The sequence below is a fragment of the Engystomops pustulosus genome, chromosome 2, assembly GCF_040894005.1.
Source record: "Engystomops pustulosus chromosome 2, aEngPut4.maternal, whole genome shotgun sequence".
NCBI lineage: Eukaryota > Metazoa > Chordata > Amphibia > Anura > Leptodactylidae > Engystomops > Engystomops pustulosus.
This window is the reverse complement of record NC_092412.1, coordinates 41522611-41544152: the sequence shown is the minus strand read 5'-3', so window position 1 is coordinate 41544152 and position 21542 is coordinate 41522611. Positions and strand designations below refer to the sequence as shown.

Genomic DNA, 21542 nt, shown 5'->3' with positions numbered 1-21542 from the left:
TTCACACGCATTTAAGAATTATCCCAGCCACATATTTGTCGCACACGACCCTATATTTGCTGCACGTAACACAAATTTTGTCAAAGAAATGGGCGCTCCGATGCAAAGTCGGACCATGCGCCACATTTAACATGCAGTGTAGAAGATGCCAGATTCATGACGAACGGGTGTCACAAATCCTGAATCCCACACACCCTGCACACTTCACATTGTGCAGTTTGCACTGTTTTTAGTCAATGAGACTTTTATAGATCCAGTGCCATTAGCTCTATGTTCAGCACCAGGGACAACATTCCACATAGCTGTGCATCACAGGGAACGATCAAGGTTGTTATGAACCTTCTATGAACCTGTGAATCTTTGAACCACAAGGTGTTTGTGTGGGTTTCCTCCAGGTCCTCCGGTTGCTCTGTAGCTGTGCATCACAGGGAATGTTAATCGTTCTTGTTGTTTTCTGTGAACCTTTGACCTGCAAGGTGTTTGCGTGGGTTTCCTCCGGTTCCTGCAGTTTCCTCCCACACTCCAGAACATACTGGTAGGTTGATTAGATTGTGAGCCCCATTGGGGACAGGGACTGATTTGACAAGTTCTGTGCAGTGCTGCGTAATCTGTGTGCGCTATATAAATAAAGGAATTATTATTATTAATAATTTTTTATAGAACAAGGTGTGAGGACACACCACCAGGGCACTTGGAGAAGCTTTAATCCTGGGATATATATTCATTTTTCACAGTTCTGCTGCTACCAACAACACACACAAAGTATGGATACACAGATCTCCACGGAAAACAGTATCTTCAGTTTCCAAAAAATCTCTTTCAATTATATTCATATAATATAATATAAATTTATCTCTAATAATTAATTTGATCAGACATATTACTCAAATTCACATCTGAAGATGTAACCTTCTTTTTGTATATTATACCAATTTATATCCAATAAGACATTTTGCGGTAAATAAACATTGTGTTTTTGTGAAAGTCAACAAAATAGATTTGTGTCGTAATAGCGCTACGGGCTGTGAGCAGGTCCAGTTATTGCAGGAGCTGCTGTTTATAGAAGTGACAAGACTAATGTGAGTCTCCAGTATGCAGTTTACACCTGTGTCTGGGGATGTCACAATGTAGCAGGGCAGAGTATTGTCATGCGAAGCAGGAACACAGTAATCAAAGGTGACAACAAACTAGAAGGTCGATTTTTTTAAGATTTCTCTCACTACATAATTGTATTATAATGTAATATACATGGTGAATGCAGGCAGCAGTCCTCATACCATAAGTTCACAATTTACTTTGGATTTTTCCAATTCACTTCATTCTCACCGTTCATTTCACAACATTTACGCTACCAAAAGACATGGTGTGATTTTCCACCTTCCAAGAATCTACACCTTTTACAACCATCTTATTCCTCATGGAAAATCAGGGAGCACTGAGTTCTTTCCACACGTTTTCTTTATCCTGACCATAAAAACATAAGCAATATTTAGCTATGAAATTATAACAGAAGTAAGAGCCCTTTTATTATTTCTTTTACTGTTATCTCACAGTATCAAAAAGAATATAGTAATTACAATTATTATTTAAAGACAGTCATTATTATTAGCTTATAAAAATAAAATGAATCTATCATTGATATTTCTCCATAGTATTATGTTACACTATTGATAATTGTATCAGGTCAGAAAAAATTACCTTCCTTGCAGGTTTGCAGAAGACGAGGACATCTGGTTCAGCAGGGGGGGTCCAGCCTCAAAGGTTCGGGAGGAAGGTTTCGCCCCTTCAGCAGTTCTGGAAATATACCTTTTTTTTCTATAGAAAAGCAGATTTGGTCCCATCAATCGACCCAGAATTGTTGGGAGCCTCCGGAGGGGCGGGGGAGAGGGAGCGTCCAACAAAGAGTCTAAGTGTCCAGATGAGACATGTGGGTCTTTATTCTTTTCTGGGGGAGATTATGATAAACACCACATTGGTAAAAAACTGTTATGCTAGTTCCCACTCATCTCCAAGGGGTCCCCAGACCGGGCCATAGAACACCCAGGCCACGTCCAAAAGAACTTAAAATAGAAAACTGTATACACACTTCTGACGCTACTCTACTCCCAGCAGTTTCCCAGCAGATGGCACATCTATGCAGGCCGCCAGTGCGCACACAATATGACGTGCCTTAAGCCGCTGGGCAAAGAAGAACCTGGAGCTGCGGGGAGCCTTGAAGGGGAATATACAGTTTTTTATTTTTAAGGGGGCCAGGCAGGGGACATTGCTGTGGGGGCTGCGATGGGGACATTACTATGGGGAGAAGGCAGAGGACAATACAATTTTTTTCCCAGGGACCATGGTTCCGGTCTCTGGAAAAACATTTTGGGATCAGCCGGTCCCTGAAAACATAAAGATTGGGGACCAGTGGCTTAAAGGACATCTACCTCCAGGATGAAGTATTGTAAACCAAGCACACTGACATACTAGTGTGTGCCCCCCCTGACAAATCTAAAATCATTACAACTTTGGAGTTACTTTTTAAATTAATCTATCATCAAAACCCAGCATGATTAACGAGGGGCATTAAATCATCCAGGCACCATAACTGTGGTAATCGGATACTTGTTGTCCATGACCTCCTTTCATCTAAATTAATGTTTTATTTTGCTAGTGAGCCATAAGGACTCATGGGACTTTACCAGAGCTCCTCCGTGCTGCACTGTGCAGGAGAACTCCCCTCTACTAACACTAACACTACATGAGACAGAGGAAAATACAGTCCACTTCCCTTCTACTCTTTGTGGTGTCAGTATGCGGTCTGAAGATGGCAGACGAGATCTGATCATATGATCAGACACATTGGGGCAGATTAACTTACCCGGTCCCGTCGCGATCCCAAGGTGTGTTGTCCGACGAGGATTCGGGTTCCTGCGCGGTTCACTAAGATCGTGCGCCAGAGTTCCTGCATGTGTCTCTTCTGTGCCGCGGTCCGCCGGAGTTCACCTACTTCTTCTAAATGTCGGATTTAGATCTGCAATCACCACCTCGAGTGACATCATGGGAGGGTAGCAATTGGCAGCCTTCTGTCTTAGGCTACATTCACATTAACGTGTGCCTGCTGTACCCCCCCCCCCCCCCTCCATAGAGAAACATGGGCATGGCGCTGTATTCCGGGAAAAGATAGGACATGCCTATCTTTCTTCTGGCTACGCAACTGTACGGTGCCACAAGTGTGCTGAACCGTACCACTCCCCTTGCCGTCCATGGGTGACGTATATACGCCGTATATACGTCCCCCATACGGCAGTGTGAATGTAGCCTTATAGAGACTCGTAGGCTTGCCATGTGTTATGATATCCAATAACCTGCAGATGGCAGGCTATTAGATATCATCATCAAAATTGATATATACTGCAAAACAGTAGTATTGGAGTGTACAGTATGAGCAATAAGACCCTGTAGGGTTAAAGTACACTAGAGGTTCTGAAATAAAAGTAAAAAAAATATTGAAAACAAAAAAATTGTTTAAATCAACCCCCTTTCCCTAGATCACATATAAAAATAAATAAACGATAAAAATCGTACCCATATTACGTATCGTCACCTCCCGAAATGCCCTTACTATCAAAGTATTAAAAAGATTATTCCTGGCCATGAACACCGTAATAAAAAATAACTCCCTATTGCCCAAATCGCCACTTTTTTGCCATTTTTCCTTTTAATATATATTTGAATTAAAAAATGATCAAACAGTCATATGCGTCCCAAGTTGATAAAAATTAAAATGCCAGTACATACCACAAAAAAATGACACCTTACATTTGTCCGTACACCAAAGTGTGAAAAAGTAATTGGCCTCAGAATTTGGGAAAATGGCAAATATTTTTTTTTTTGTACAAAAGAATTACATTTTTTAAATCTACAAAAACCTATTAAAACTTATATGATTTTGTTATACCTGTGCTTGTAACGACCCAAAGAATAAAGAGGAAGCGTCATTTGGAGTGCAGAATGAAATCTGTAAAAACAAAGCCCACACCAAAACGCTGCAAGTGTGTTTTTTGGTCATTTTCACCACACTTTTTTTCCAGCTTTACAGTACATTCCCTGGAATATTAAATGGCGCCACTAAAACGTACAATTTTTCTAGCTGTTAACAAGCTCTCAGAGTTAAAAACAGAAACACAAAAACAAAAGAGGTCTTTGTCCAGTAAGGGTTAACTCTTAAGTAGATGCAATTACAGTAATAAAATGACATGTAGGCTGATGTGGCTCTGGTAAAAAATGAGTTTGACACCTCTGGTGTAAAAAGGTAAATTGGGTTATAAGCCTCATGGTGAGCGAAAAGTAAATGATAATTACTTGTGAACAGCCCTACACTATGGGGCTCATTTACTAAGAGTCCGTGGACCGTGATTCTGTTGGGTTTCCCGAATATTTACTTTTAGTGCCGAATGTGGCGTACGCGATTGGATTATGGCGCATCGGCGCCGACTTGCATGCAACAGAAATCGGGGTGGCGTGGCCGTCGGACAACCCGACAGATTCGGGCACACTGCGGAATTTAAAAACGAAATTGTGTCGCAAGATCAAGCACTCACATGCACCAGGAAGAAGAAGGTGAACTCCGGCGGACCTCAGCGGGGGATGCGACACATGCAGGAACTTGGACGCACGACCTTAGTGAATTGCGGCAGACCCAAATCCTCATCGGACAACGCACTGCGGGATCGCGACAGGACCGGGTAAGTAAATCTGCCCCTACATGTTGGAACTATATAAGCAATGGCAAATAGTACTTTGAAAATGCCTAAATGTTTTATACCCTAATCCAACTAAAATGCACAATAATATTGGTAAAAATATGAAGAGCTGATCTAGTCATCTTTATAACATTGTTGGTATAAGACTCATCGGGTCTCATTCTACTAATGTGTTAATGGCTTATTACAGCCTGCAGCGTGTTTTCTGCTGTCAAGCCAGGTTTCTTCTCCTTAAAGATCCATATTTCTTCAGCTCAACTTGATGGATTCTTAAATGCCTCTAAATCTGCCCTCTAACTTATTGCTTTCTATAGCAGCAAATCTCAGTGTTACTCTGCAGCTGATGCATTGCTGGTCGCATAACATCATCCCAAAATAAAATTGTAAATATGTGTTTTGTTATGTTAAAATTAAAACATTACAAACTATACTGCATTTATATATTTTCCCCAAAAAATGAATAAGCGATCTGGTCATTCTTTGAACTTGTAAGGTTTTACTGCCTTCATCTACCATATTCAGTTTGTATATAGTGTGTAAAAAGGGTTGTTCCTCAAGGAACAGGATATATAGGAGAAGCCATTGAGGTCTTGACCTTGGCTAGACAAATTTATGAAAATTTTACAGAAAACTAGCAGGTTATAGCTGAAATCTATACCAGCCCAGGACCGGAATAGATTTAAATTCCGGTGCAGAATTACTAGGAGACATAAAAATCTTAGTAATCGTGGCTTGTCTTGCACCTGTTGCACTGATCATCAGACTTGGGTCCAGTCGCGATCCAGTGGTGCGTTATCGGACGGGTCACTGATTCGGGTTCTGCTGGGATTCACTAAGGTCGTGCGCCCGATGTCCACTAGGTGTCGCTGCACTGAAGTCCGCCGGAATTCACTTCCTCCATCTCGGTGTATGTGAGTGCTATATTTGTGACACCATTTTTTTTTTAAATTCCGCAGTTTTTCCGAATCCGCCAGGTTTTCCGATGGCCACACACCCCAATTTCTGTCACGTGAAAGCCGTCGCCGATGCGCCACAATCCCGGGCCAATTCGGCGCAAAACGTAAATATTCGGGAAACACGACGTAAGTGTGCCGTTTGGACCCTTAGTAAATGAGCCCCAATGTGTCTTTATTCCATCCCGGCGCTTTATAAAGTTTCCTGGACTCACCATGTTCCTTACCTTGTCAGATCCTGCCACATGTTGACAGTCAGAATACACTGTGTGACCTAAGTGCTGTTAAGTATTATATCTTGGATAAAACAATCCTAGAGTCTAGTCGCCTAAGAGGATTATATCAATAATCCGTTATGTATCCAAGACATTGAAGCCTTTTTAACAACAAATGGAATAAAAGTTGATCCAAGTGGTATTAAAAAATACCACTTGTCCCATAAAAAACAAGACTTCAAACTGTTTGATCAATGGATATATAAATAAATCTCATCAGAACATGGCTACTCAATGTGCAAAGTGATGTTCTTTATGGTGACCTACAGTAAGTAGAAATGACAATGTAGGGCTAAGTTCACACCGACTTTCAAACGTCCGATCCTTACCTCCGTTAAAAAATGTAAAGATGTTGGTTTAACAGAGGTTTAAAATATCAATATATCAATTACAAAAACTCATTGACATCAATGTAAATTTATATAATCTGTAATGTTCAATTTTCAGTAGATGTCCGTTGTCCAATGTGGTTTTTGGACAGAAAAAAGACGGAGGCTGCGTTACTTTTCCTCTGTTTGGAAAAAACACATGGATAACCGATAGCTTCCTAATTGAACGTAATAGATTATATCAAATTTACATTGATGTCAAACCTCCATTCTTTACCTTTTTTTAATGGTGGTAAGGAACAAAGATTTAAAAGGTAACATAAACTAGCACTAAGAAAACAATGTCAATTTTTTTTTATTCCTCTAAGAAAGTTAATAAAAGCATTAATTATCAAAAAAGTTACAGTTCTTTTATTTATTTATTTATTTAACAATAAAAAAGTCACATATCCCATTTCCCTACAAATTCTGAAACTTTAAAGTAGTGTTCAGAGTATCCAACTTTATGGGGTTACTTCAGGGGCATTACTACAGGAGGACAAGCCATAGCAGCTGCTATGGGGCCCACAGTGTCAGGGGGCCCTGGCATCTGACCTAACACACTAAGGAATGGAGGACGTGCACCATTATATACATGTTATGTTGCACATTGTCCGCCATAATATGTATATAACAGTGCACATCATCCACAGTACACAACATGAGTCAGCAACTCAGATAAGAGATGCTGAGGGAGGGGACAGCAAAACGACAGGACTAGGAATCTCTCATCTCTAATTCATGCCATCTACTTCCCTCATGTGGTCAGTAGTGTATAAATGTATAGATCAGTGCGCATGAGTGTATAAATATGTGTAAGAGTGTATAAATGTGTGAGTATACAAATATGTATATTTTCTGAGGGTGTAGGGAGGCCCCATTCAGAAGTTTGCTATGGGGCCCTTCTTCTCCTAGTTATGCCGCTGGGTTACATGATGCATCCACAAAGGGGTTGTCTTATCTCAGGAAGTTATCTGCAATCCACAGAATAAGTAATAATTTCATGAAGTAAGGATCCAACTGGTAGGACCTCTACTGATCATGAGAATGGAATTACCCCAACACTTAATAGAATGGGGAACCCAATCTTGTTAATGGGTGGAACAGCAGGACAAGCATGTGTCCTGCTGCTCCATTCAATTCTATGAGAGTAGTCGAGGATTGACAGCCTTCTCTGCCGGGTGGGGGAGGGTAGAGTCTAGAGAAAGCATAATCAGTGTAGGGGCAACAATTTAAGGATGCGGGAGGTGGAAGTAGCAAAAAAGTTCCCTTTAATACTGCAGTATGAGGATAACTAAATTAGGAGATATAGTGGTTCATATTTACTATTGCAAAATTTACATTGTAAAACCTGCTACAAATATATCTGCCTCATGTAACATCTGACACGTGAAAACCAATTATTGTTTTATTTTATTTCCGTCCTAGAGAGGAACATTTTCCAAGAACTATGTGCCAAAAATGGTCCTCGTTTCTGCCAGTAATTGTTTTCTTGCTGGATGGCATCGTAGCTTCATTCCAGATATTCTATGATAAAAATTCTGTTTACTGCTAATTCTACTGCAAATGAGCAATTAACGGAACAACAAAAATCAGCGCCCAAATGAGCAAAATCTTTAATTAAAAAGCAATGGTAAAAGTACATGAAATAGTTACATTAAAATCTAAAAAGATTGTGATGGAATTCTTAATGAGTGCACAGCGCTACAAACTGGCAAGAATCAATCATTGACTATTACTACCAAACTGTAAAACTTCGCTGATTGGATATGGTCACATGATGGGCTAATGTCATCAGGACTAGATTTCCCTATTATTTGCTCATATGGAGCTTACAGTATGTACATTATGCAGATAAAATGAGCACTTCACAATACTCTTAGTACCTCACATACTACTTAATATGGTGGTGCCTATAGAAGACGAAAAGCTTGTAATATCTTTGCTTTTCCTCCCCTTTCCATCCTCCTGTTTATACATTTCTATGACTAAAGCCCTCTGACACATTAGAGAACGTCTGTATAATAGAGTGCTGCTGCAATCACAGAACTGAGTGTCAGATCTGTCATATGGTGAACACACTTCAGTACCATGCTCTGTTGGTAAAGTGTGGTAAGTGTGAATTTGTCCTTTCTAGTCTGAACACTGGTGTACTCACTTCCTATCAGCATCTGCTGTCATAGTTTCTGATAATAAACTGCTAATGCTGCTGGATAGACACCAACAGTGTGTTTCAAATACTGGGGCACATTTACTAACGTGCACCAGTTTTCTGTAGGACTACACATTCTTTCTTTCTTTGCACAGGTATTTAAGAAGTGTCTGTGCCACATGTCTGTACGTGCAGGGCGGCTGCACGTACTATCACAGAAGTCTCGTGCTATCGCGAGACTTCAGCAATGAGACCGCCGAAGTCTCGCGGCCAGCTCGCAGGGTGGCTGCGCGTACTAATGGTGAAGTCTCGTGCTATTGTGAGGCTTCAGCAAGTCTCGCTATGGCACAAGTCTTAGGTGCCAAGTTCGCGGAGACGCCCAGCGAGCCGGTGGGTCCGCTCTGCGAGCCTGCGATGTGCGTGCCCTAATGCACCTGAGGGCTCGGTGATGTCACCGGCTCTCGGGAGCGAGGAAGGGAGGGTGGGTGAGCCAGGGACGGCTCGCTACGCTACATGTCTGCCCTATTATGCTAATACCCAAGCGCTGTGATGCACACAGTAGCGCCAATGGGTGATTAGCAAATATAAGAATCTATATTTATAACAAAATGGCCGGATTTTATGCTTAACCAAAATATGTCCCTGCATCATCTCAGCTCCAATTATGTCCAGGTATTTGTGGGTCAGAACTACCATTTCCAAATGGTAGGTTTCCTTTAAGAAACTTTCCAATAGACAATAACTACACAGTTTACATACAATATGTGATATCAAGAAACTTTCATATGACATATCCTGCAGATAAAAGCCAGCTGTCTCCTGCTAGTCTTCAGACTATGGAGATTTATTTGATACAGGATAGACATCCCTTTATGGCTCTTGTCTAATTTCTACAAAGTCAAATACACTGTGAACATTTTTTTATATGAAGGGAACTTGCAACCACATAAAATAATAAAAGAGATGACAACCAGAAGAGATAGCGGAGCAGCAGCAGAGATATCTACAGTCTACGCAATGACTAGACTGCGGTCTCTGAAGGGATCCTGTCACTGCCGGTGCTATGTGTAGTCCTATTAGAGATGCCATACATGGCGGATGGTGTCTTTATCTGGCAGATGATGGAAACAGAAGAATAGGTTTGCCTTTGTTCTTGCTTTGTTTGAACTTTTGAGTTTGGTCTCATTTTTCTTAACAGTAGTTAGTACTCCTTCAGGGAGTCTGTAAGATGACACTATGGTATAGATAGTAGCCAGACATAGAATCTATCATCACATTTACCTTTATGGGTATCTGAGATGAGCTGACTTGACAGAAATAGATTAAAAAATGTACCTTTATATAAAGCATGAACTCCTAGCTACTTAGTTGTGTTATGTTGTTTATCTTCAGAACTTTGCCTTACAGAATTCACATAAACATAGGCACATGTAATTTGCATTGCGATCTATAGGAGAGTGTTGTGGGCATGCTCTGTGACCTTTGCATATGTTATTATGAAGGGAGGGCTCCAATTCACAAATTGTATACGTTAGGTCCTTTTATGTCTGTCTACCTTACCTTTCGTTGTTTTCCAGATTATAACAATAATGCCAGGATTACGACTTTGCCCGTGATGGTGGCCAAGGCGTGGTACAAAGTCGTGAAGCAGAATCGTGGTCAGAGACAAGCAGGAGGTTGAGACAGGCAACACAGGATCAACGTCAGGAATGGAACCGGGGTCACAACGGGAATTCAGAAATACAGCATACTGCATTGTATAGCTTTATCAGAGACACTAGGCACAGAGATACAGCGGGGAATCCTCGAAGAGGCCGGCTTTTGTCCAATTTCCTCGGAATGGCCAGCACCATTTAGCGGTGCGCTGGCCCTTCAAATATTCGATGGTGGCGCAAGCTCTCCATAGGTGGCAGGGACGCGCGTTCCTGGATGCTGGATCCGGAACAGGAGCGTGGATAGGTAAGGAAGCAGGGAGGGGAGCTGGGGACCAGAGCGCCATCATATTCCGTAACACTTATGTTAATGTTATGTACATTTTTCTAATTTAAAACATTTACATTTCAGAAATGGTTTAAAGCAAAAATTACAGTATGGAGAGGCTCTGATATAACCCCTGGAGCCCTTCAGGCCCATTAGCATAATGTTATAATTGATTTTAGAAGGAAGGAGGACATGGATAACAAATATAAGAAGATTACCACAGTCACGGTGCCTGGATCTATGAGTAAGTGTCCCTGGTTTATCATGATGGATTTTAAAGGTAGATTTCCTATAAAGGGAATTTGTCAACATTAGTGGGTCCGCAGAACCGGCTTGGATTTGCAGATTTGGCTGATCTTTATTGAATGTATATGTCTTATGTATAAATCTACACTTTGGTTACGACAAGCACTAGACGTAGGACAGTATCTGGTTATGTCTTCAAGCTTTTGCTGTGTGGTTACTAACGTCATTGTAATTAACGAGTTGTTGCTGTTGAGAATAGCAATGTTTTCTAATAAGATACCTTCAATTTTGTATGGAACCCTTGAGCATAGAGATAAAGCAAGCTATTCAGATGCAGATGCCATGAATAGGTAAACCAAAAAAACTATGAATTTAATGGGCGCCTAATGTCTGAGTATCCCATTGTAGCATAGAATAGATAATTGCAGCTATAAACATAATAGACAACTTTGATGGCTGGATAGCAAAACAAGCAATTAATACTTTCTAGAAGAGTCGCCATAGAAACACATTGCATGATCTCTTGCATCTTGGTTCTCCTTTAATGTTCACAATTTCAGTGTCTGTGAAATTCGGTTTTGATCCACTTTTGATCTTTTAAAGATATTACTTAGTCATGTAAAACAGTTTGAGACATCACACTTTTACGTACAACAAATTATGCAACTCGTCAGCGTAGCGATGTGTGATGTGCTGGCAGAACCTCACTTGTGCGCTGGAGCTGATCACAGTAAATAATCCATGACTCATTCTGAAAGATATCACACAAACCCATACAATGATGCGGCTTAGAAAATCACCTTGTGAAAGGGAATTATATGAATACTGTGGACCTTGGAGTAGAATAAGAAAATTCATATGTGTATGTTTGTAGGGTGATAGCTCTTATGTAATATAACAGGGTAGGGAATCACAGGAAAGAAATCAGACAGTGGCCGCTGAACACTATTAGCCACCAAAGAGGAGAGGACTGAGAGGAGAGAAACTTAGAGGAATAGAGGAGAGACACTAAGAGAAGCGGAGGAGAGATGCTAAGAGAAGCAGAGCAGAGACGTTAAGAGGAGCAGAGGAGATAAGTTAAGAAGTGCATAGGAGAGACATTAAGAGTGTTAGAGGAGAGAAACTAAGAGGACTATAGGAGAGACACTAAGAGGAGCGGAAGAGAGATGCTACTAGGGGCAGAGTAGAGATGCTAAGAAGAGCAGAGGAGAGACACTGAGAAGAACATGGAAAAGACATTAAGAGGAATAGAGGAGAGAAACTGAGAGGAGCAGAGGAGAGACACTAAGAGGAACACAGGAGATACACTAAGAGGAACACAGGAGATACACTGAGAGGGGCAGAGGAGAGAAATTAAGAGGATGACAGAAGAGACACTAAGAGGAGCAGAAGAGAGACAGGGGGGAAACAATAAGAGGACCAGGGAGAGAATTAAGAGAATCAGAGACATTAAGAGAAGCAGAGAAATACATGGCTGCTACTGAGTCAATGCAGCAGATGTATCAACGTATCTGTGCCATAAAAGTGTCGTAAACTCATGTTTTTTTTTGGCGCCAGAAATAATAGTTGTTTCTGACTATCCCGACTTTTCCATCTTTTTTGGCGCAAGTAGACGCGGCCTATATTTTCCACATCATCCGCCACATTTATGTGGAGTTTTTCAGCATTTTTATGCACAAATTTTGGCACAGAATAGACCAGGAAAAAAATGGTCTGAAATCAAAATGAAAAAAAAAAGGAGGCGTCCATGTAAGATTTTGGCGCACGTCATTTGTGTCGGCATTTTTATGGCGTCCGACCGATTAGTTCCATCTGGGCATTAATTACTTACAGCGGTGCACCACTTCGATAATTTTGCTATGTTTTCAGAGTCTGATTTCAGATGCCGACTGTAGAGGTTGCGACAGAATAAATAAATCCCCCCCCCAATGAGTGAAAGACCAGCTGGCCGACTGCTCCAATAACTGCAGGAGCCAATGGGGCCTGAGCTAACTGGCACAGATGGCCACTTGTATATGGTCTCATTTGCACAAGACCTGACTTTTGCCACCAATGACATTTACAGTCAGTGTCAGAGTGGAATGCCTAGTGCCTTTCATTAAAATCTGTTAACGATGCCCACCACAATACAACTACATGAAAATATTACCTGATATCCATTCACAAATTCCTAAAACTGACCCATAGCTTGCTTTCTAGTCATTGCCTCGGACTGTGAGCCAGCAAAATATGCTCATAAACTAGGGCCTGGGTGAACCACGAAGCTCAGGGGCCCACTGGTACATTCACCAATGGCCCGAGTTAATCTTAGGTTCTATATTAGGGATAGCAGGAGAAAAATACAATACAATCTTTCCTAGCATAGTGCTACATTATAAGAAACGCTTGACATTCAGGAGTCTAGGAAGTGGAGTGACATAATCACATTCATCTGGGTTACCACATATCCTAGATATATACGGAGGAGGTCTTGGGAGGCAGGGATTAGGCTCGCTGGATTATATGCTCAGAATGTCAAAACTTCTTCTTATGTTGAAATCAATAGTAATCTCTAGTGGCCGATTCTAGTCCCCATCTATCTAAGGGGTACAGTAGAATTCTTAACAACTTGTCATTACTTAAATATGGATATATATTTCATGGAGAGTAACACCAGCTAAGAGACTGTGTTTTATTGAGACATTTATTACAAGTCACTTTCACAGGTGTCACGTCGATAGGGAGTCATATGAATAAATATAGTCTATGCACAGAAATGTGGAACGTGCTGGTGCTAGTGCTTGACTGGAGATCAATGTGTGCTACTATTTTGTGTTACACATCTTATAATATATACTGCATGATATAGTATGGAGTTTTGCAATACCCCATGCCACCCATTTACATCGTGGTGTTTTTCGGGGGGAGAAAGAAGCTGTGATTTTTTTAATTCTATATCTTTTATGTGCAATAACCAGACATTAAGGGGTCTTAAAGGGACCTCCATCATTCTGACTCCTGGTCCTGGCACTAATCAGTTAATAAGTATGTAGTGAAGGCACACCGCCACTATACAGAACTCATGAGTTCCTTATTTATTGCCAGAATTCCTTTTTCCTAGTATGTGTATCTTTGGATTAATGATGCAGCTATGGTGACAATGGGTTGCGTTTCTATGTATCCATTATTTGTAATTTATTTATTTTGTATAACAAATTTGATATTTAATATGTCCTCCAAGAAGCCCTTAAAAAACCCTGAAGAATATTTACACTTAAAGGACATCTACTACCAGGATGAAGGCTTGTAAACCAAGCACACTGATATACTGGGGTGTGCCCCCTCTGACATGATTCACTCTACTCTTTGCTCCTTATGCCCTTGTTTTGTTGTTTATTTACAAATTATGTTAATGAGCCTAAGGGGCATCATAGCTGTTAAAGAAGCCCAGAGCCCCAGAGGCTCATTTGCATAATTTTTAACTCTTTGTGTAAAGCATAAAGGCATAAGGAGCTAAAAGTTCACATACCAGTATGTCAGTGTGCTTGGTTTACAGGCCTTGATCCTGGTGGTAGTTGGCTGCAGATTCTAAAATTTATCATTATAGGCTGTCCACTACTTAAAGGAAACCTGTCAGCACAGTTTCACATAAACAGACAGTGACAGGTTCCTATAGATAATATAGGATAATATAATCTAATAACTGACTGACACCCTTCTTTTAGCTAAAATTAGTTTACCTAAACATCCACAGAAATCACCTTTTATCTTATATTACCTGGCATCAGAGGGGGACGTGTCCAGCTCAGCTGGCCCCTCCCACCTAATCGTGCTCATACCTTTGTACTAGTCACAGTTCATGTCATGTGACCAGAGTGCCCCACTGGCAGCTAATTTTAGGTGATATGAGGAGGACTTGTAACCCTTTATCAACAGGCATTGTTAGTCAGGGGGCGGCATAGTTAGTCATTGTTGTCCTCTTTAAGGACAACCGACTTACGGACGACCCCTAGAGAAAGACGGTCCCCTCTGCCCACTGTGACCTTTGGTGAAGCTCTCTGGATGCTTCACTATGGTCCCAGACTGCAATAATCAGCTGTAAGGTGTCTGTAATGAAGCTTTATTGTCAATCCTTGGTCCCGTTACAGCTAAATATTTAGAAACTCCAATTGTTACTGGGGCAAAACATTTTTTTGTCTGGAACTACAATTACAAAATATACAGTTTTGACTTACATACAAATTCAACTTAAGAACAATCTGATGGAACCTATTTTGTATGTAACCTGGGGACTGCCTGTATGTACAATCTCTGAATAGTTTCACGCATATTGTACTTACCCTGATAATCTTTGGACCTCTATCTCTACATTCATTGGGCCATGTGACCCACTTCCAATCTCTTTCAGAACTTCTGATGATGTCCCATTTCACTTCAAACAGGTCAGGGGGCCGAGCGCTAACTTATGCTCATTACTAAATACACGTCTCTTCCCTTATCATCTCTCCTGTGACACTGGTCGGAGGGTTGTGCCAAGGGCATCAACACGCACGTCTGTACAGTGACAATGGAGTCATCATAAGTCCGGAGAGTGGATACCTGAGGGTTAAATTACTCACAGTTGGTTAAAACAGAATGCCTAAGTTTACTAGACCAAGTACAATATGGGTGACCCTATTAGGGGATTGTTCTTACCTTGGTAAACTTTGGCACTTATGGCCATTGCCTTTAATATACATTTTTTTTGTTCCACAAGTTTTCACCTTATCTGTCCCTACAGTGACCTAAGTCAACCATGTGCAGTGCAGACCATGGATTTCCAAGACCCAAAAGCATTGCTATACCCAGGGGTATCCAGCATTTGTCAACATTTCTCTGCATAGAGCTGGATAAAATCACTGGCAAATCAGGAAAGGTTAGTCTGCATAGGATGTACTTTTGTGATTATTTGGGGTTATAAAGCTCCATCTTTATTGTATGGTGTTTATATATTATTTAACAATAGGTCTATAATGGTAATGTGCACACACACACGCACTACACATTATGGTAAAAAAAATGATCATTGTCCAATCCCAAGTTCTTTGAACTGTAGCCTGGTAATGATATTCATAGGTAATATTTGAGCTCGCCTGGAGCATTTTCTAGCATTTTCGGCTGCCTCTTCCTTATGAAGTAAAATTCACGTTTATGTACATAATATTGCATATATTTCGCAAATCAAGAATGTGTTATAAAATCAGTTGGATATTAAGCAGAGAATTCACCTTGATCACTAAATTTATTCCAGCACTTTGGAGTCTGTACAATGGGGCCACCTTTCAGAACCGTACTGTAGTGTCCTGTGTCACCATAAAAGACATTGCTCTAGGGGAGACTGCGAGCACAAGCATTTAAGAATAAAAATAAAGTATTTATTACACACTAGACAATTTTACCTAATTGCATGTCTCTCTCTTGATATGCCTTGTTCAGAAGATTTGGCTGATGAAACATTCAGACCTTAAAGCATAACCGTCTTTTGAGATAATCTTCCAGCTTGTACAATAAGAGTCTATGGAGACTGACTACTGTACATGCTTACATCTGATCTCCCCATGTTTGTTTATTTAGTTCTGAGAAGATTAACCTCTTTTGCTTTCTTCCTAGCAATAGTATTATCTGAGCACTATTTTCTAATAGAAGATCTTATAGATCTCTGCTCAGCATTCCTTATCTAAGCAACAGAAAGAGAAACAGTTCATAGAAAACTATAGCCAGGGAGTGAGCAGAAATGTTTAAAACTCACTACTCAGAGATGTTGAAACAAACACACACAGTGCAAATAGAAACCAGTAGCCTTTCTGTAATACTGTTCTTGTTATTAACAGAAGGATAAACACTATTATTAAGGGGAACTCCCCCCAACAATTATCTCAAACAGTTACTTGTTAAAGTATCGATCATATTGTAGATTCTCTTGCTAATTTTGCAGCAATATTTTGAAAATTGTTGAAAAAAAACAATGGTTGAATCTAATTTTTAAAGTTTTTGATAGAATAATAGAAATATATATATATACAAACTATGCACTAACATAGACTGAATTATGGTTGTACATATGGATCAATACAGACACCACTATGTGGGGCACATTTACTTACCCGGTCCAGTCGCGATCCAGCGGCGGGTTCTCCGACGCTGATTCGGGTTCTGCTGGGATTCACTAAGGTCCGTGCGCCGATATTCACCAGCTGTCGCTGCTGCGCCGAGGTCCGCTGGAGTTCACCTGCTTTTTTCTGGTGTATGTGAGTGCTTGATCTTGCGACACAAATGGCTTTTTAAATTCTGCGGTTTTTCCGAATCCTTCGGGTTGTCCGGTGGCCACGCCCCCCGATTTCTGTCGCGCGAAAGTCGGTGCAATTGCGCCAAAAATCGATCACGTGCGCCACAATTCCGTGAAATACAGCGCAAAGAGGAAATATTTGGGAAAAACCCGACGGATTCGCGGCTGCGGACCCTTAGTAAATGTGCCCCTGTATGTTCATGTTTTATTTTTTTGGAATATTATATATATTTTTTATTTAACTAATTTTTACAGCATTTATATTCCCCTCCAAAGAACTATCTATACTGTTAAATGAGCAATGTATTGGGCTTCTCTTAAGAAGCATACACTTATGGCCGCAGGGTGGAGTCCATATCTGCAGCGTCTGCACCCCACAAGCCCATTTGCCAGGGTGCCGAATTCTTTAGATGCTGTAGTTTCTTGTGACTGATGCAAAGAAGTTTGCAGGATACCACGTGCTGCTGATGCCAGGGCTGGGCTGTTTTATCCCGAGTGTTTAACCCCTAAAACACCGCAGCTGAACGTGGACTGTGGTGTTTAAGTGGGTGCAGAGGAAGGGCACTCCCTCTGACACCCATAGCTACGACCTGAGTGTGCTGATGGTGTTTCATGGCAGCCGGGGGTCATCTAAGGGATGACTAATGGATGCTTGTCATGGACACATATAATGCACTGCGCTACATAAGTAGTGCAGTGAATTATATAAGTGAGCAAATCATCTCATATCAGTGTCTTCATGTGGGACAACGCAAAGCAAAAATAAATAAATAATAAAGTTGTATAAAAAAAAACAATAAAGTCTAAAAAAAAAAAAAAAAAGTAAAAGCCAACACAAAAACACCAACACAAAAAAATCTCTTGCCCCTAACATAATACTGTTACATAACAGTAAAATCACACATATTTTGTACTTCTACATATCAACCCAGGGTACCAAATGCTAATAGTATTTATCCTGTACAACAAAAACAAAACAGGTGCGAAAGCAAAAAAAAAACCTTCACATAGCCACATTGACAAAAATTTCAAAAGTTATGGCACTTGGAAGGTGATGATGGAAAAAGTCCCCCCCCCCCCCAAAAAGCATTTCATTATGCAAAGGAAGTTAATTTCTTTTTAAAACCCTATAAATCTGGTATCGCTGTATTCGTATAGACCCAAAGAAAATTATTTTGTCCTTAGGTTGGATGATGGCGGCAGAAAATTTTTATTAGAAAAAAAAATGTCTGATTTGGGTTTCTTTTAAAACATGTAGCACAGATAGGGTTAATAAAGCAGTAGTTTATATGAAACCCAAAATTCCGCTAATAAAAAATACATTTTGTCACAAAAAACAAGACCCCATACAGCTATAGTATAAATATTATAAGTTGTGGAGGGCAATGGCAGAAAAAACTGAAAAATGGCCTGGACATTAAAGCGGAAAACAGGTGCGGAGATAAGGGGTTAAAATGAACAATTTAACAAAATGACAGTCAGTTTGTCATCATTACTGCTCCTAAATTTGATTAAAGTCCCTTTCATACACACGTGTGCTGTGTCCGGGGAAGAACCTGGGCGTAGCACATGGACGGCTGGAGAAGGGGAGGGGGCGGAGCGCTCCTAACGCCTCCCCTCTTCATAGGGAGCTGTGCAGCCATGCTGTATTTCCGGAAAATGAGCATGCCCTATCCTTTTTCTGGCTGCGGCACAGTACGGTGACACATGTGCGCACAGTACCGTACTATATTCACGAATGCTAGCTGCCATTTGTACGATTAGCATACAGCTGCCATATACGTTCATGTTAGGGCCTAAGACTACTATACAACTAGAGAGCTGCTATATTTCTGACCAAATCTGACCACTTCAAAATTGTTCGAAATTAGGCATGAACAAATACCAGGCTTAATTCTTTATGTTTAGCCATTCTCTTTTGGGTAGAGTTTGGTTGTTGGATCTTAATTATTTCTATGGGAAACTTTCTAAGTCTTTGTTTTTTAACACAATGGGGCACATTTACTTACATTCCCGCTGTAGTTCACAAAAAGTGCATTGTCCAACAATAATACACTGTGCCGCTATTCACTAAGATTGTGTGCCCAATATCCTGCATGTGTCCCTTCCCCGTTCAGGTCCAACAGATTTCACCGTCTTTTTAGTGGTGCGTGTAAGTGCATTGGATTGCGACACAATTTGAAAGTTAAATCCCGCACTCAGTCCAAATCAGTCGTATCGCCCAACGGCATGGCCCCCAATTTGTGTCGTATGGAAGCCAACGCAGCTGCACCATAAACCCATTGGGTGCGACACAATCCCAGTGCAGACACTTCTTAAATACCTGTGCAAGCCGTGCAATCCCCCAAAAAGGTGCACAGTCTGACAAAAGTGAGCCGCGCAACCCTTAGTAAATGAGCCCCATTGGCAGTGTCATAACTTGAACCTGATAGGCCCCAGTGCAAAGTCTGTGCCAGGCCCCCCGACTATAATGTATGGTTCATAGTACTAGCCTTGCCAAACGGGAAAGTGAGACCTTATGGGCCCCCTAAGCCTCTTGGGCCCGGTTGCGACCGCACCCTCTGCACCCCCTCAAGTTACGCCCCTGCCCATTGGATAATTTGAATGAAAAATAGCATAGATTTTTTCAGTTTTTCTATCTGCCCAGCATAAGATTACAAGAGTTAAACCATCGAAAGAAGCGCAAGACTAATTCATATTATTCCATGTAAATTGTCAGAATTAGAGGATACGTAACCATTGAAGTAAAACACATAATACATTATATATCCATCTAGTCACATGAAATAGTCACGTCTGAATATCTGAAAAACACAGCGGTTATATAAACCTCCATGTACGTGTGACTTCCAAACAGTAAAACCTGTATCTCAGCAACTGTTTATCACACAATAGGAAGCCTGACCTATTTTTTGTCTTTGTTGATATTTTATATATTACTTGTTCAGCAGATTTGGTCGCTGGCACTTCTGACTTTTCTTCCACTGTATACATCATATTTATAGGATCTCGATATTGTGCAGCCTCTTGGGTTTTCTCAACCAACTGCACAAGGTGACCAACTATAGTAATATACCAAGGAGGCCTCCAAGGTCAGGAATCACTATAGTAAACTAAAAGATAGCCAATATTATTCAGAAGTTTATTGCATTGAACATTTCAGAATTTTGTAAAAAAAAAAAAAAAAAAAATAACTTAAGGTAATATCCAGACTCATTTAAGGGAACTTACCCTCAAAATCAAACATGATAAACCAGAGGCAATTACTCATAGATCCAGGAGCAGTGACTGTGGTAATATGTGGTAAAATGTGTTATCCATGGTCTCCTACCTTTTGAAATATACAGGCGGTCCCCTACTTAAGAACACCTGGCTTACATACGACCCCTAGTTACAGACGGACCTCTGGATGTTGGTAATTTATTGTACTTTAGCCCTAGACTACAATAAACAGCTTTAACAGTTATCACTGGTGTCTGTAATTAAGATTTATTGATAATCCTGATTCTTATGACAATCCAACTTTTTTAAAATCCAATTGTCACAGAGACCAAAAAAATTTTGACTGGGGTAACAATAATAAAGTATACGGTTCCGACTTACATACAAACTCAACTTAAGAACAAACCTACAGAACCTATCTTGTATGTAACCTGGGGACTGCCTGTACTTTAAAATTATTATTATTAAAATTATGCTAATTGTGTTAAAAAGGTTTCCAGAGGCCCTCTGTGCTGCAGATGCACAGGCTGTTACACTGTCTTAACTTCCCCGTCTGCTCATGATTGGCACTACCTCCTCCTGCAGCACAGGAAGTTCTAGCACACAGTTGGAGGAGACAGTGCTCCTCCACAGTGTAACAGCCTGTGAATCTACAGCACGGAATGGCTCTCTGGTAATACCCCAGTATTAGCATAATTTTAAAAGTTGATTTTAGAAGGAGGGAATCATTGGATGACAAATATAAGAAGATTACAACGCAATAAAGTAATAGAATATGGTCTTTTGGTACAGACACTCACAAGTGCAGTATCACAGAATAAAAGAAAATAAATGGAATTATAGATTGGAAAAAACATGATGTGAGTGTATTATTATTCTTAAAGGGGTATTCCCATGAAGACAAGTTTCTTATATGTACTCAGGATAACAAAATAACACATTCTCTAATTCACTGGTTTTAACAAAAATACAGCATTTCACAGATATAAGTCCAACCCATCTCTATCAGTCCTGGTCACACAATTTCAGTTGTCTAGACATGACCTTGTAACTTCTCTTAGGGTCCAGCAGCCATCTTGGATGAGATCGTGGAGCTGAGTTTCTGTCTGTCTCTGCTCTGAGCCTGTAGCCCTGTCCCCGCTCACAGACACTTACTGATCACTTCCTGCCAGCACATGGTGAGCAGAGAGAGAGAGGCTGCAGACTACAAGCTACAAGGAGATAAGTGATGCAGGGGAAGGGGGAGGAAGGCACATAGCCTGTGAGGTCTTGTGTCACCCCTCATCTTCATAGACTG

The 21542-nt window shown here is 40.7% G+C and overlaps 1 long non-coding RNA gene across 1 annotated transcript in view; it reads right to left on the bottom strand.

Annotated features, from left to right (window-relative positions):
- Window positions 1–1328: 1328 nt before the first annotated feature.
- The window catches only part of LOC140117541 (uncharacterized), a 29746-nt gene continuing 9532 nt past the window's right edge, over window positions 1329–21542 (bottom strand). Inside the window, exons 2-3 of the long non-coding RNA XR_011853035.1 lie at window positions 1699–1815; window positions 1329–1464 (exon numbers count right to left, since the gene is read on the bottom strand). This is a non-coding gene — a long non-coding RNA (uncharacterized lncRNA). The remainder of the gene's footprint in view (window positions 1465–1698; window positions 1816–21542) is intronic.